At 48.0% G+C, this 12,283-nt stretch overlaps 1 protein-coding gene across 5 annotated transcripts in view; it reads left to right on the top strand.

Annotated features, from left to right (window-relative positions):
• SIPA1L1 (signal induced proliferation associated 1 like 1) overlaps positions 1–12,283 on the top strand; it is a 280,267-nt gene that overhangs the window by 238,185 nt on the left and 29,799 nt on the right. The gene's annotated exons all lie outside the window — the stretch shown is intronic.

Here is a 12,283-nt window from a genome sequence, read left to right on the forward strand (position 1 = left end):
AAAGGCTCCCCGCAGTTGCGAGACTACTCCCATAGGGAGGTTAACGCTCAGTGCCTCCGATTTAGACAAGTTGATCTTAAAGTTCGAGAGTGAGGAGTAGCGTTTAAATTCCTGCATTAGCGCTGGGAGCGATGTGGTTGGGTCTGTGATGAAAAATAGGTCATCCGCAAAGGCCGCTATCTTATGGGTCTCGCTACCTATCTTGGGCCCTTTGATGCTTGAGTTTTTCCGAATATGTCGCAACAGGGGTTCTAGTGTAAGTATGAAGATTAATGGGGAGAGAGGACAGCCCTGCCGTGTGCCATTGGCTATTGGGAATCTTTGACAACACCCCGTTAACCCGTATGCAGGCCGACGGTGAATTATAGAGAGATCCTATCCATCTGAGCATGTTGCCCCCCAGTCCCAGAGAGGCAAGGACCCCATTCAAAAACATCCAGCCGACTCGGTCGAACGCCTTGTCGGCATCTGTGGACAACAGCATAAGCGATCCACCACCCGACCTAGCCCTATGGATCAGGTTAATGGCCCTTGTGGTGTTATCTCTAGCCTCCCTGCCCAACATGAAACCCGCCTGATCAGAATGGACTATACCCCCTAACATAGGGGACAGCCGATGGGCTAAAATCTTAGCAAACATCTTTAAGTCCACATTGAGCAGGGAGATTGGACGATAATTGGCACAACAGGTGGGATCCCTCCCCTCCTTGGGAATGACCACGATGTTAGCCGCTAGGGACTCCCTGGGTAATGGAGAGGATGTGCATGCTGAGATGTTATTGAATGCTGCCAAAAAATGAGGAAATAGAATAGGACTTAACCTCTTGTAGTAAGACAGCGGAAGTCCATCCGGACCCGGTGCCTTACCCGTGGGGGATTTCTTAAGGACCGAGGTGAGTTCCGTTTCTGTAATCGGAGCCTCCAATATCTCTATGTCTTCCGGTCTGAGCCTCGGGAGGCCTGAGGATCTTATGTAGTCCTGGATGCGTTCCCTAGCTGTCTTCCTATCGTCCTCCGTCAGGGTGTCGTCAATAGAGTATAGGGCAGTGTAAAAGTCTCTAAATGCTGAAGCTATGTCACCTGGAAGTGAGGCCCTCTCCCCCGATTGCTTCTGTATGTGAGGGACATATCCCCTCAGCCTCTGGGTCCGCAATGCCCTGGCCAAGGTCCTACTGTTTTTGTTACCGAATTCGTAAAAGTGCCTCCGGCAGCGCGCTAGCGAGGCCTTAGCTTTATTAGAGAGTAGCGATTTCAGCTTCTCTCTTTTTTGAATGAGAAGGGTTTTGGCCCCGTCGTCTAACCGGTCTTTGTGGATCCTCTCCAGGGCATGAATGTCGACTAGTAAAGATTCCATCTCCGCATTCCTCTCCCGCTTCATACGGGCTCCATGTTTTATAAACAGTCCTCTAACTACACATTTGTGGGCTTCCCACGTTACGGCGGGTGTGGTATCACCCCCCGCGCAGAGGTCAAAATATTCTTTTACCGCCGTCTGTACCTCCAGCATAGTCATCTGGTCAGCCAGTAGCGAAGTATTCAATATCCACTGCCCCTGTTTAATAATCGGGCACGTCAGGGAAACATTAAGGATTATCAAGGCGTGGTCAGAGAACACAATTTCATCTATTTCAGCGTCCAGCAGGCAGTGGAGGTCTCTATGTCTGATAAAGAAGTGGTCTAGCCTTGAGTAAGAGTCATGAACCGCGGAGTAAAAGGAGTAGTCCCTGTCTGCCGGATGCTGCAACCTCCATGTGTCTACTAACTGGTGCTCGTGTAAACCACGCCTGATCCGGCTATGAGTGGCCCTGGGCAAGTTAGAGACCCCCTTCGAAGTATCCACCTCTGGGTCCATAACAAAGTTAAAGTCCCCTCCAATTATCAATGTGCCCTCTGAAAACTCGTCCAGGATGCTCAGGAATCGCAACAGGGCGCTACACTGTCCCGTGTTGGGCAAGTAGAGGGCCGCAAAAGTGAAGACCTGGGACTGGACCCGACCCTTTATTAGGATCTGTCTCCCCTCCTTGTCCGTGCTGACCTCTATCAGCTCCCATGGCAGAGAGCTCGCAATTAGGATGCTAGTCCCCCTGGACCGCGAATCAGGAGATGGGGAATGGTAGACCGTAGAGTATCTCCGGTCCGAAAGCTTGTAAGGTTTGTCTAAACAGTAATGCGTTTCCTGTAGAAAGATTACCTGAAGTCGCCTTCTCCACAACAGATTCATGAGGATTGAGCGTTTCTCTGGACTGTGAAGGCCCTTGACGTTTAGGGATCCCACTCTTAAGTCAGGTCTGGATGACTGCTTCATGTCGGTGATGAGGGCCTACGGGTAGACGACAAGGGAAAGACAGACACACACACCACCAGGGAGAGCTCTGAGGGAGGAGGAAAGAGGGGAAAGGAAGGAAAAAAGATGAAGACTGTAAAAGGAAGCGGGAGTAGGGAGAGAGGAAAGGGGAAAAGTTAGAAACGAAAAGAGAAGGGGAGAACAAAGAAGCAAAAAGAAAAAGAGAAAAGAATAGACAGCTCACGAGGAGCTCGCAGACTTATGGACCAGCCCTAGGCCTACTACGACACTACCAACGGGGTCGGGTATGAACACTCATATGTAGCCCCCCCCCATCCACCACCCTTAAGTTATCTGACTACCGCCCCTTTGCAAGTGCCAGAGGCGAAACTAATTTTAAACTCTGACGGCCTCTCCTCCGTCACCCCCCAAACCATGCACCATCCCAAGACCCCCCCCACCAGCGAGGCGAAGAGGGGTGCAACAACACAAGCCCCTCCCAAAATGATAGGCCAGGGGCCCTTTCCAACATAAATGGGCACAGTTTAACCTCCCCTGCAGCTAGAAACCGTGCCGAGCTGACTTTTCAGCCCCATCCCCCTGATGGCGACGATGTTGAATCCTTTTCTCTCCTCCGCGTCGGGGGGCCCATGGACTCCCAGGATAGCCAATCAGGGATGTTAAAGTCAGGCAGTTCCAAAAACTTGCACAGTCCCGGCAGCTCCGCAGGGCGTCTCAGCAAGAATGTAGATGGGCCCTTCCGGACAATGAGGTGGAACGGGTGCCCCCAGCGATACGAGGCGTTCACCTCTTTGATTTTTACCAGTAACGGATGAAGCTGACGCCTCATGTAGAGTGTGCGACTGGAAATGTCCGGGAAGAGCTTGATGATCGCCCCATCCATCTTCACCGGTCCGAACTCCCAGGCCTTCCTCAGGATCTGTTCCTTTTCCGTGAAATAGTGTAAGCGGCAAAGGACATCTCTTGCATTGGAGGAATTGGCTCCTTGGTAGGATCTAGCAACTCTGTGGACTCTGTCACATAGGTACGTGGCATCCGTTGGTCTGGCGATGACTATATTAAATATTTCTTGCACTTTATAGCGGAGAGCCTCTGCCGGCCAGTCCTCTGGGATACCCTTTAATCTTATATTGTTTCGACGGCTTCTGTTCTCTTGATCGTCCAACAATAATGCCATGTCCCTGGACCGGGTGTTATATGCATCACAGTCCTTTTCCAGGCGAGATACTCTGCGTTCCAAGGACTCCTGATCTTGTTCAGTGGCCGTGACTCTATCTTCTAGGGCACCTATCTCCTCCCTCACTGAAGAAATGGCTTGCTGGTGGGACTGTTCAATTCTGCGGACCAGAGCATCCAGGTCACTCTTGCTTGGAAGGGCCAGGATGAGCTCCCTCAGTGCTTGAAGGTCTTGTGTGGCCTGGGGGTGGTGTACTTGCGGTGAGGAGGTGGATGGGCTGCCCAGGGGGGGACCCTCCTCGGGGAGGAAAGCCGCCGGGATATCCCTACCATGCGATCCCTCAGGCAGGGGCAGAGGGCAGCTCTCCTTCTCTGAGCCCTGGGGCGACATAGACAGAGGCCCTGCCAGCGTCCCTCCATTCTGGGCCCCCCCCCCCCACTGCTTCGGGTCACCTCACCTTCCTCCATGTGGAGCCGCACCTCCCCTCCCCCATCGCTGTCCTGTGTGCATCGCTGCAGACCTGCTCCCTGCCGCCTTCACTCTCTGTCTGCGAGGTCCCACACACCGCTCCGACTCCTGGCTCCACTTCCTCCTGCAGTCTTGCTCCTGTGGCTGCCGACTTCTCCCGGACCGCTGCGCCTGGGGATTCCCCTCCTGGAGGACGCATTTTGGGGGTCGGCGCCATCTTGCCGCTGCTGCTCGCCGCACGCTTCAGGGCAGGAGAGGGCCCACTGAGGAACCGCTCCATCCTCCCTCCTGTTTTTTGGGTCGCTGGTTCGGGCCCCGCAGTGAGTACCACCCGGGGCTTCTTTTTGGGAGGCATTAGTCGGCGGAGAGGCCGAGTTATAGCTGTTTTTTGGCGGTGGGTGTAGGAGCTCTGCAAGGAGACGTCCTCACACCATCATGTCCAGGCCACGCCCCAGAGGGGGAATCTTTTAGGGTTTGGGCGAAATTTCTGCTGACAGGTTCCCTTTAATTTGGACTCCACTATTTTTTTAGCTACCTAAAACTATTATATCCCCCTCGCCCCCCCCCCATGTCTCTGGGCAGAAAGATAAGATAGATCTTTCTAAACTCAATAAACTGAATCCTCTGTAGTGTGCATGTCCTTAGTAATCTTCTAAAAGTGTGGTCCTGTACTTGACAGTGCCTGGTATCTCCACTTTCTAAAGCTAAACCAAAGCTAAAGGCCCAGTCACACTAAACAACTTACCAGCGATCCCATCAACGATACAACCTGATAGGGATCGCTGGTAAGTTGCTAGGAGGTCGCTGGTGAGATGTCACACTAAGCGACGCTCCAGCGATCCCACCAGCAACCTGACTTGGCAGGGATCGCCAGAGCGTCGCTACACGTGGAAGCATGCTGCGCTTGGTAACTAAGGTAAATATCGGGTAACCAACCCGATATTTACCTTTGTTACCAACACACCGCTTAGCGCTGGCTCCCTGCACACCTAGCCACAGTACACATCGGGTTAATTACCCGATGTGTACTCTGCTACGTGTGCAGGCAGCAGGGAGCCGGCTTCTGCGGACGCTGGTAACCATGGTAAACATCGGGTAACCAAGAAGCCCTTCCCTTGGTTACCCGATATTTACCTTCGTTACCAGCGTCCGCCGCTCTCACACTGCCAGTGCCGGCTCCCTGTTCCCTGCACTCCTAGCCACAGTACACATCGGGTTAATTACCCGATGTGTACTCCAGCTACGTGTGCAGGGAGCCGGCACTGACAGCTGAGAGCGGCGGACGCTGGTAACGAAGGTAAATATCGGGTAACCAAGGAAAGGGCTTCTTGGTTACCCGATATTTACATTGGTTACCAGCATCCGCAGAAGCCGGCTCCTGCTGCCTGCACATTCAGTTGTTGCTCTCTCACTGTCACACACAGCGATCTGTGCTTCACAGCGGGAGAGCAACAACTAGAAAATGGTCTAGGACATTCAGCAACAACCAACGACCTCACAGCAGGGGCCAGGTTGTTGCTGGATGTCACACACAGCAACATCGCTAGCAAGTTGAGCCTCAGCAGCGATGTTGCTAGCGCTGTTGCTTAGTGTGACGGTACCTTAAGAGTAAAATTTTAATGGGCTAAAATCAGACTGAACCATTAAATTAACCCTTTACAAGACACAGGTAATCTAAGTATTGGAAGAATCAGTACAAAAATTTAATTTGCCTTGCAAAATAATGTGTAGAGACCTCAATTCTAGAGACATACTAGCCACTATTAAAAGGAATCTGTCTGCATATTTTTGCTATGTAATTTCAGGGCAGCATGAGATGGGAGCTGAGAAACTGATTTCAATGCTATGTCACTCTTTAAACTGCGTACTGTTGTTTCCGTATAATCCATGTTTTATCAACACAAGATTATTACTGCTGGACTAGCTGCACAAGTGCAGTCTGATCCACCCACAGCCCAATCTCTTGATTAGCAGTTTACTGTTAATATATAATGTACACAAAAAGCTGCCAATCAGGAGTGTGGGCGGGGTTAGCTTTCTGAGCTCTGCTACATCTACAGCAGAGAACTTGTATCACAACTGATACACACATTAAACTAAGTCCTACATCGTTGTAGTCAGTGTCTCTGCCCCCACTATATGCTGCTCTCTAAGGAGGAAGCAAACATCTTGTGACAGATTCCCTTTAAATTTATATGAAAGCAAAAAAGTAAAGCTCTTGTCACATACACACACATACATATTTCCCTTTATAGCTGAAACCACTATGCAATGCCTGATCGTATGACAGATACCACTCCTAGCCGACTGACCCAAAACTTATAATGGGTCGGTTTAATACACTTGAAAGGTAATATAACTCTGGATGCAGCACAAATGTCCAACTGTGAGCCTCCAACTGTGTAAACATAGCCCTATCTGTAGTAGAACAATAATTATGGGCTAAATCTTGTAAAAGGGGAATTCCTTCAACAACAAAAGACAAGTTGTCCTTTAAGGGTAAGTTCACACAGTGCGTTTTTTGCTGCGGTTTTGCGCAGTTTTCGGGTGCGTTTTTGCTCAGAAAACTGCATGACTTTGCTTCCCCAGCAAAGTCTGAGTTTTCATTTTTGCTGTCTGCACACAGCTTTTTTTTCCAGCTGCGTTTTTGTGGTGCCACAAAAACGCAGCATGTCAATTATTCCCGCGTTTTTCACTGCGCTTTTCATCCATTGAGTGCAATGGGATGTTGAAAGACGCAATGAGAAACGCAAATAGCTGCGTTTTGGTGCGTTTCTAAGACCAAAAACGCAGCTATAAACGCAGGAGGTGGGTAGTAAAGTGACATGTACAGGAAGAGGATTCCTTCTGTCAGTAAACACATAAGCGTGAATCCTCCCGGTACCGTCAGCGCCGCTTCCACCTCCCGTCCTGTGCATGTCTGCTGCCGTGCGGCGCCATATCTGGACGGGAGGTGGAAACGGCTGCGAAAACAAAAGTTAACAGTAGAAAAGAAAAAAAAAAGTTATACTCACCTGTCTGCAGGGTCCCGGTGCCATGCCTGCTCCCATCTCCTCTCACGGTATCGCCGCTCCGGCTGTGTGCAGACGGCTGGGACACCTCAGATAGATGCAGGACCTGGCGATGGATCACCTGATGCAGTCACCTGACGCATCAGGTGATCGTAAGTATCGCGGTGACGCGGGCGCCCGGCCGGTTTAAGCTATCAGCGGATGCGTCAGGAGACTTCATCCCTGATTACCGGCAGCTGCTGCAGCGATCGGACAGGATCAGACTCCCGCCCCATCGCTGCAGGAGCTGCCGGTAATCAGCACATAAGTGAGTGAGGTTTTTTTTGCGCCGATGCATCTGCTGTTTGTATAAACGGCTTTCATACAATCAGCTGATGTGTGATGTGCTTCAGCCCCTAGAACCTGACACATCATCTGATCACTTTGCCTTCCAGCAAACCGATCAGATGATATTGGATCCGGATTGGACGGCGCGGGACCCTTGACCCAGGATTACTGCGGAGGGGGGTTCTTTATTTCATGGAGTCACTAATTGTGTTGTGTTTTATTTCTAATAAAAATATTTTTCTGTGTTGTTTTTTTTTTATCTTTACTAGAAATTCATGGTGGTCATGTCTAATATTGGCGTGACATCATGAATTTCGGGCTTAGGGCCAGCTATACAGCTAGCCCTAACCCCATTATTACCCAGCGAGCCACCCGGCATCAGGGCAGCTGGAAGAGTTGGATACAGCGCCAGAAGATGGCGCTTCTATGAAAGCGCCATTTTCTGGGGTGGCTGCGGGACTGCAATTCACAGCGGGGGTGCCCAGAAAGCATGGGCACCCTGCACTGTGGATTCCAATCCCCAGCTGCCTAGTTGTACCCGGCTGGACTCAAAAATTGGGCGAAGCTCACGTGATTTTTTTTTTTTAATTATTTCATGAAATTCATGAAATAATTAAAAAAAAAAGGGCTTCCCTATATTTTTGGTTCCCAGCCGGGTACAAATAGGCAGCTGGGGGTTGGGGGCAGCCCGTACCTGCCTGCTGTACCCGGCTAGCATACAAAAATATGGCGAAGCCCACGTCATTTTTTTTGTTTGGGGGGGGGGGGGGGCAAAGAAATCCTGCATATAGTCCTGGAAGGAGGATGCTGAGCCTTGTAGTTCGACAGCTGCTGTCTGCTCTCCTGCATACACTATTGGATGGAGGATGCTGGGCCTTGTAGTTCGACAGCTGCTGTCTGCTCTCCTGCATACACTATTGGATGGAGGATGCTGAGCCTTGTAGGTCTGCTCCCCCTGACTCTCCCTCAAGCATACGGTCCTGGATGGAGCATGCTGAGCCTTGTAGTTCTGCAGCTGCTGTCTGCTCTCCTGCATACACTATTGGATGGAGTATGCTGAGCCTTGTAGTTCTGCAGCTGTCTGCTCTTCTGCATACACTAGTGGAGAATGAAGAACACATTGAAGAAGGAAATGACATCAGACCTTTTTTTTTGTTCACTGATAAAAAACGCATAAAGACGCAGTGAGCAAAAACGCAGCAAAAAACGCACCAAATCGCGGCAAAACGGGTGCGTTTTTGTGCGTTTTTTGCCGCAAAAAACGCAGCGTCAAAAAAACGCAGTGTGTGAACCTAGCCTAAGGCACCACGCCAGCAGGTTTTTTTTTTTTTATTGCCCCGCTTGAGTGGTGCTTAAAATCTAAATCCGTGCTCCGTCTTAAACTCAACTGCCGCCGTCTTAGGCTATGTTCACACACTGCGTTTTTTACCTGCGTTTTTGGTCCGTTTTTGCTGCAGTAATTTCTTGAGAAATTCTTGTAACCTTTCTGCAGACATTCCCCAGCAAAACCTATGGCAAAAAAAATTAGCTGTGCGCACACTGCGTTTTTTTCTTAAGAAAATTCTTTCAGTAGATTTTTTTAAGAAAAAGAATGAGCATGTCACTTCTTTTCTGCAGCTAACTGCGTTATTTGCCATAGATAATTGGCACAATAACACAGGGAGCAACCAGCGGTAAAAACGCACTGAAAACGCACCGAAAACGCGGCAAAAAACGCAGGTGCGTTTTTGGTGCGTTTTTTAACGCAGGTGCACTAATCCTTCACTCTTAAGAAATTTCTTAAGAAAAATCATTTTTCTAGTGTGAACATAGCCTTAATCTGTTTCCAGCATAGCGTCATTTCAGTCGGTCTCCGACGATTTGTGACCTGCAGTTCCAATGTTACATGGAGCGCCTTGAGGTCACAACTCAATAAAGGTCTATGGGAGCCTTGTTCTAGCTCTCATAGATTTGTATTGAGCGCTTGTGACGTTTCGGGAAATCAGAAATTACAGTCAAAAGATGGCACCATGGGACCGGAGCGTTATCGGTAAAAGGTGAAGCCGTCAGAAGGAGAGTACAGGACAGGGGGCTTCCATTTAAGGCACCACTCAAGGGCTGGAAGAGAAAAAAAAAAAACTCTGGAGTGGTGCTTTTAAAAAAAAAAAAGTAGAAATTAGCTGGAGCTCTTGTGTCTCCGTATTACTGTCTGTAGGAAACCTCTGATGCCAGTTGAAGTTTCTTGACTTCATTATCTCGTTTTCCTATGCACTTTATATTATTTAGATCTCTCATAGAGAAGGACAGTTCAGTCTTGTCTCCCTGACAACAGGGAACCTTGGAAGATGACAGAAGGGTAGGAAACAAAAAAGCAGCTGAATCAGTAAACAGTTCATTGTGACTCAGAGGAGCTCTCACAGTCAAGGATAGAGCTGCAGAACCCAGCGAGCTGAAGCTGGATGACACTCCAGGTCACATATCCTGCTGTCTGTCCCAGATCTGATACATACTGCTGGCCACAATGTACAAAATGACTTCATTTTCCTAAAAATCACATCAGAAAATAAGTGTTAAATAGTATGTAAGCAAAATTTGCCATCCACAGCCCCTAATCACAATCCAAAACTCGGATCCAACAGATTGTAAACGTTTTGTTTTTATTAAAGAGTGACAGTCGTAGTAATTTTTATTTAATAAATCAATGATGCACGTGAAAATAAGAAACTTTGTAATCTAACTCATCGGAGAAATCTGCTTCTTTCTCCTCCTGGACTGATCGTATTAATGAATGTTTCTGGTAGCTGACCGACTCCTATAGATGTATAATGCAAATAAAATCTGGTCCTCTGATGGAAGTAGACTATGTGATTTATTAGCAACTAGCTGTACTACCCGGCTTTGCCCGGGTTAATAACTGCTGTTAACAAAATAGAATGTATTAACAATAATGTATTCTGCACACAAACACCACAAAACAAATAGATATAAATGTAATTATTAAATTGTTGCCTATATTAACCAATCAGAGCTTAGATTAATTAACTGTAGCAAAAATAGAAGCTAAGCTGTGATTGGTTGCTATTGGCAGTCTGATAAATCTCCAGGCAACAGAAAGCCCTCCCCTTGACAGTATGCCGTATTTCCTATATGGTACATTTGTTGTTCTTGTAGTTTGGCTGCTTATTAATCAGATTTTTATTTTTGAAAGATAATACCAGACTTGTGTGTGTTTAGGGCGATTATGTGGCGAGGTTGGTGTACGTGTGGTGAGATGTGTGCTGAGGGTGGTATATGTGTTCAAGTACGTGGTAGTGTGTGGTGCATTTTGTGTGTGTGTTCATATCCCCGAGTATGGTGAGTATCCCATGTCGGGGCCCCACCTTAGCAACTGTACGGTATATACTCTTTGGCGCAATGTAATTATAATGTCTGTCTCCCCCTCTGTATATATCTCTCTGTCTCTCTCTCTTTGTCTGTCACTTTCCCTCTCTTTCCCTGTCTGTCTCTTTCCCTGTGTCTGTCTCTTTCCCTGTGTCTGTCTCTTTCCCTGTGTCTGTCTTTTTCCCTGTGTCTGTCTCTTTCCCTGTGTCTGTCTCTTTCCCTGTGTCTGTCTCTTTCCCTGTGTCTGTCTCTTTCCCTGTGTCTGTCTCTTTCCCTGTGTCTGTCTCTTTCCCTGTGTCTGTCTCTTTCCCTGTGTCTGTCTCTTTGTCTCTCTTTACCTGTCTTTGTCTGTCTCTTTCCCTCTCTTTCCCTGTCTGTTTCCCTGTGTCTGTCTCTTTGTCTGTTTCTTAACCTGTCTCTCTCTTCCCTCTCTTTCCCTCTCTTTCCCTGTCTTTGTCTGTGTCTATCTCTTTGTGTCTGTCTCTTACCCTGTCTGTCTGTTTCGTACCCTGTCTGTGTCTGCCTCTTTCCGTGTCTGTGTCTGTCTCTTTCCCTGGCTGCATTGTGACACGCCAACATTCCATATAAGGGCGTTGCTGCGCATTCTTCTGAAGTTCTGGCTACACTGTGGCTCCGTGCTCCATTCGCTTTAATGGAGGCAGGTTTTTTGGCGAATAACTGTAAAGAGCGGGGTTAAAATTTCCCCTCAAAACATAGCCTATGACGCTCTCGGGGTCCAGAAGTGTGAGTGTGCAAAATGTTGTGGCTGTGGCTGTAGCTGCGACGGTGCGGATGCCAATCCCGGACACACACACACACACACACACACACACACACACACACACACACACACACACACACACACACACACATTCAGCTTTATATATTAGATTGCAATCCAAAGTAAAGTAACGTTTCAGTCTGTAACGTAGACCTTCATCAGCCGGATTTCCTTGGGAAATAGAGGTAACAAAATGTACCACCAATAGAGAGGGGTATATGGATTGTAGCCTGAGGACCGTTCTTTGGCACTACATTTTGTTACCTCTATCTCCCTAGGCAATCCGTTTGATGAAGGTCTACGTTACAGACTGAAACGTTACTTTACTTTGAACTCCAATTGCTAATAAATCACGTATTCTACTTCCATCAGAGGGCCAGATTTTATTTGCATGTTTATTAAGGAATGATACCTTTTTCACTCGGAGTGCGGTATATCCACAGCCATTAGTTTGTGAGGTTTTTGACCTCTGACTCGGATGCTATGTACTGGCAGCTGCACTTGAAATAACCCCTGGTGAAGCACCTTAGTGGGAAACAGTCAGTCAATTTATGCTGCCCAAACCATCAACATAACTTGGAGCCTGACTCCGTTATGGCCGGCCCATAGATCTTAATAGCTCATGTGGATTTTTCTGGAATAAGACATAACATCACAGATATCAAGGTATCATGTTTTATTAAACCTTAAGATTTACATGCCAACTGACAGATTTCCTTTGATGTATGGTATGAAGAAAAAAAAATCAGCTGTAGCAGTAACTCTCCTTATTACCATTGTTTTTAGGAAAATTCTGAGATAAGTTGAAATGCAGGTAAATGGGACTGGGCTGCAATATCAATCACAGTTACTAT

Source organism: Anomaloglossus baeobatrachus, chromosome 12 (genome assembly GCF_048569485.1).
Source record: "Anomaloglossus baeobatrachus isolate aAnoBae1 chromosome 12, aAnoBae1.hap1, whole genome shotgun sequence".
Classification (NCBI taxonomy): domain Eukaryota; kingdom Metazoa; phylum Chordata; class Amphibia; order Anura; family Aromobatidae; genus Anomaloglossus; species Anomaloglossus baeobatrachus.